The sequence below is a fragment of the Procambarus clarkii genome, chromosome 55 (assembly GCF_040958095.1).
Source record: "Procambarus clarkii isolate CNS0578487 chromosome 55, FALCON_Pclarkii_2.0, whole genome shotgun sequence".
NCBI classification, from domain to species: domain Eukaryota; kingdom Metazoa; phylum Arthropoda; class Malacostraca; order Decapoda; family Cambaridae; genus Procambarus; species Procambarus clarkii.
Genome location: NC_091204.1, coordinates 19,665,376 through 19,670,593, shown reverse-complemented (window position 1 = coordinate 19,670,593; position 5,218 = coordinate 19,665,376).

Here is a 5,218-nt window from a genome sequence, read left to right as displayed (position 1 = left end):
TCAGGCTTCTGCCTCCAGTACACTCTTTCTGGCCTCTCCCTGGGAGCCGGTCGGCCGAGCGGACAGCACACTGGACTTGTGATCCTGTGGTCCTGGGTTCGATCCCAGGCGCCGGCGAGAAACAATGGGCAGAGTTTCTTTCACTCTATGCTTCTGTTACCTAGCAGTAAAATAGGTACCTGGGTGTTAGTCAGCTGTCATGGGCTGCTTCCTGGGGGGTGGAGGCCTGGTCGAGGACCGGGCCGCGGGGACACTAAAGCCCCGAAATCATCTCAAGATAACCTCCCTACACTAAAGTTATTGATCAATCAGTTTTATACTTAAAAAGACGCTGGGGGAAGAGTGAGAGGCTGTGAGGTGCTCAAGTCCAAATTCGTTTTTAAGAATTGTGTGTTTGTCGTTCAAGGAGATATTCTAGTTACAATGAGCTTCATTATGCGATCCTCGTCTTGCCTGTCTCCGGAGAAGGACTCTTAAGGTGTGTCGTTTGAAGTTTGTTAGTGTGTCGTTGCTCGTAACATCCATTAGTCGTACCCAAGTGGCAGCGACAATTAAAAAAAATACTGAAATATAACACCAGTTGACCCGAAACACCAGTTCACATCAGTCACCATTGAGGTGGATTGTAGTGTGGATCTGATCAGCCTGTCCTCCTAAGGGTTTCCCAACGTCAAGAAACTATCCTACTAAAGTGCCCTTATCCTAACCTACCAGAGGACCCAAAAAAGAAAACCGGACAATATGTCCGTTTCGCGAGCCGCTGCCATTTTTCGAGAACAACAATTTATGCCCATTGGTAAGGTATACGTCAAAATTGCGACGTTCTATTAGGAGGACGGGTTGGTCTGATATCGCATAGGCACATCACCTCTTTGGTCATGTTAATTTATTAAAGTAACCCCAGGTATTATAACATATTTCTATATAACTATATAACATATACCCCGGCCAGGCGATCACTGATAATTCCCACTCCTCTTGAAGCCAGAGAAGCGAGTGGATACCTCAGCAATTCCTTTGTTTGTTACACCATTATATTTGATGGTTTGGGACAAACAACAGCTCCACTGATGTCCGTTATCGAGGCAAACGCAAAGTTCGCGAGGAAAGGTAAACAAACAAAAGCGTTTAATAAATTAGTGTCAGAATTAGGTAAAGCTGAAGTGTCCCAACCAAACACACGACGAAATTACGACGTTTCTACAACATTTGAACAAGTTTTAAGAACCGATATAGAAAGTTGTAACAACGTTACATACCTCATAAAAACGGTAGAACTTTATAACGTTATTACAACTTGTAATAACTTAATTACAAGTCGTAACAAGCGGAAAAACAGGGTCAGTTAACTTTTTGTGTTTGCAGGATCTTCAGTGCCACGTTTTGGACGGAGAGAAAGAAGTGATTGCAACAGTGAGGTGCTGCAATCACAGGTGTTTAATTCACTGTAACACAGAAAATCATCCCCCACTCTGTCGCCAACTTCAGGTGGAAGATTAAGGGCTCTTAAGGAAGGTACTTTGTTTCATAGGAGAAAGTGCAAGTTAGTTCTAAGCATCTCTTACACTGTACCTTTGTGAGCACCTCTTACATTGTACCTTTGTGAGCACCTCTTACATTGAACCTTTGTAAGCACCTCTTACATTGTACCTTTGTGAGCACCTCTTACATTGTGCCTTATTTATTTCAGCATCACTTCACTAGTTTTACAGATTATCGGTTTTTAGTTTAACTTTCTTTAAATACCCATTGTCCTGGGACGCCTGGATGATGGCACCATCTGAGTGGCACCAGCTGTGGGGCACCAGCTGTGTGGCACCAGCTGTGTGGCACTAGCTGTGTGGCACCAGCTGTGTGGCACCAGTTGTGTGGCACCAGCTGTGTGGCACCAGTTGTGTGGCACCAGTTGTGTGGCACCAGCTGTGTGGCACCAGCTGTGTGGCACCAGTTGTGTGGCACCAGCTGTGTGGCACCAGCTGTGTGGCACCAGTTGTGTGGCACCAGCTGTGTGGCACCAGCTGTGTGGCACCAGTTGTGTGGCACCAGCTGTGTGGCACCAGCTGTGTGGCACCAGTTGTGTGGCACCAGTTGTGTGGCACCAGCTGTGTGGCACCAGTTGTCTGGTCTTTCAGGTCAGATCCTATGTAAATTCGAGTGTCATATCATGTCCCTGGGGCCTAGTGTCACACCATGCCCTTAGTACCTAGGTGCCACACAAGGTCCCTGTTGCCTTGAGAAGAAATAGTACAGCACTGAAGGTGAATGTAGATTCTAAAACCTTCGGAAGTGGTAAGAAGTTTCAGTTTAAGAGTGGCGCAAACTCCCTCTTGGTAAAGTCAGTGAGTCTAATCAAAGAGTTTGAGGTCAAAGATGGCGTTTTATATCATAATTTTTTTTATGCCAAAGGCCGCACGCTTTTCCAGTCATTAATACTGGAAAAAGAAAACTTGCAATTGAAATCCGAGCACGCATCAAAGATTAAGGGTCTCACTGGTGAGAGGTTGACATTTATGAAACAGAAATCTTTATTTCCTGGGCTTACTGTCACATGTGACTGAATGTGTGTGTACAACTCATCCTCCTTTTTAGATAGTACCTATTATGACGACCGTCAATGGTCAGAATTTGTACGTTCTTAGCTTTTAGATAGTAAGGAATTCTGACTAGTAAGGAATTCTTTCAGTATAAATGATGCTGAAACAAAACCTTAAATATTCTTGGGATTAGTATAGTACACATATGTACTATATTAGGCCTCAGATATCGTGTATTAGGCCTAGGAAGTTTAGGTTAGGTAGTTTAGTTTAATTTGTCAAAGCAACACAAGTAAAAAAAAAATTTTCGTTTTGTCCAATTCAATAGTTCAGTATTTAAGGTCATGTAAAAACTAAAAATGGCAGAAAGAAGCTTCCCAGCCCAGCTTCGTGGGCTTAGAAGCTGAAGGGAAGCTTCAGGAATCTCAAACATATTTTTGAACCACTTAACAAAGTCAGGCGAGGATTTCATTGACCTTCACATCACACCCTCGGGGAATATACACGTGTTTGAGTCAGCAGACATATACCAGGATATGTATACCACTTTAGAACTCATTTCTCCATTTCTCCGCAAACCGTACGCTCTTTAGCCAACTACGCTACCGCGCTGGCTGAAGCTACGAGAACGGTGCGTGGTCTTAGCTGAAGAATTTGAATCTGAAGAATCTGAAGAATTTCCAACTAAATTTATTGTTGTATTTGTCTGTTTCACCAAAAGATATTCCAGTTCGATCGAAATCAGGTATTTATAGGAAATTTAAAGTGTATAATTTTTTGTTTTCCAAACCCCCACTGCTCTTCACTATCTATAATTCTCGAGCGCATATAACATGGTTTAACGTATGAACGAAACCAACAACGTCGATATGATAGCTATTTTAACATAAAAAAATATCTTCTAAATTCACACAAACATCGCAGAGTATCAATCAATTATCACCCAGCCATAATTTCTGAATTAATGAACATTTGCATTATTTCACGCCATGCTTGCTTAACAGGCATAGATATATTATGGAGAGGATTTTCCTGCTGAAATTCTTATCAAAATATTGAATGCTGGGGAAATGGTTACTGAAGCACTGAGCTCGGCTCCGTACAGCTGTGTGTATTGGTGTAGCTGACAAGAGAATCCACCGGTGCTCACACTGCGCCTTTCTTTCTTCCTTTCTTTCTTTCCTCCTTCTACAATAAGTTCTGCTTGTAAAGAAGCAGAAGGAGGAAAGAATCTTATTGCAGAAGGAGGAAAGAATCGAGGCAATTACAGAAGCACCATACTGTCCCCCGAGCTCAAAGCGGCAGCTAAAAGCCTTCGTGAGAACAAGGAGATAGTTGTCAGGAGAGGTGACAAGTCGCCAATATATGTCATTCTTAAAAAAGTCGAATATCTGGCAAAAATGAACCTCATACTCTCTGACTAAACTAAGTTCCAAAGGGTAACGAAGGACACTACAGCCGAATTGAAAGCAAAGGTCAACAAACTGATCGAAACTGTGAACGCCAAGAAATCCGGACTCCACCTGCCAAAGATCATTGGGGAATATAAACCTGGATATGCGTATGGAAATGTTAAGAGACACAAGCCTGGAAACCCACTTCGGCCAATCATTAGCCAGATACCGACACCCACGTACAGACTGGCGAAGCGACTCAACGGCCTGCTGACTCCTTATGTTCCTTGCGCCTTCAGCCTGAAGTCTCTAAAGGAATTTGTTGACTTACTGCGGGGCACACGGGCCACAGGGATAAGAGCCTCGTTGGACGTAGAATCGCTGTTTACCAACGTACCTGTGGACGAGACAATCGGGATGATAGCCGACAGAGTGTATCGTGATCCAGCCTGTACTCCTCTTGACATACCCGAGAATATTCTAAGGAAACTACTCCAAGCTTGTACTAAAGAGGCACCCTTCTTGAGCCCGGATGGGCACATGTATAAGCAAGTAGATGGGGTCGCCATGGGTTCTCCCCTAGGTGTCCTGTTTGCAAACTTCTACATGGGTACCATCGAGCAAAAAGTCTTAGTCGACATGAAGTTGAAACCGGCCATATACTGCAGGTATGTTGATGACATTTTTACACAGGTACCTGATGTCAGACATCTGCAGGAGCTGAAGGAGGCATTTGAGCAGAGTTCCGTGCTGCGTTTCACTTACGAGATGGAAAAGAATGGGAAGCTGCCCTTTCTAGATGTAACAGTCATGGAAAAGAGCGGAGGTTTCCACACTGCAGTCTACACTAAGGAAACGTACATAGGAATGTGCCTAAATGCCAACAGCGACTGCCCAGACAGGTACAAGAGGAGTGTTGTTAACGCATATGTCGACCGTGCTCTAAGCCACAGCTCAGAATGGAAGCAAGTCGACGAAGAACTCTGTAGGGTAAGGCAGGTCCTAGTCAACAACAGCTTCTCCAATGGTTTCGTCGAAGACATCATAAGAAGGAAAGTGAAACGCCATGCAACCTCTGAAGAGACAACTAACACAACACCTATACCCCCTATTAGACTATTTTACAGGAACTTCTTTTCCACAGCTCATAAAACAGAGGAAAGGGTCCTGAAAGATATTGTTAATAGAAACGTTATCCCTACAGACAAAAATCAGAGGATACAAGTGACGATTTACTATAAAACCAGAAAAACGGCCAGCCTACTCATGAGAAACTCTCCAGACACAAAG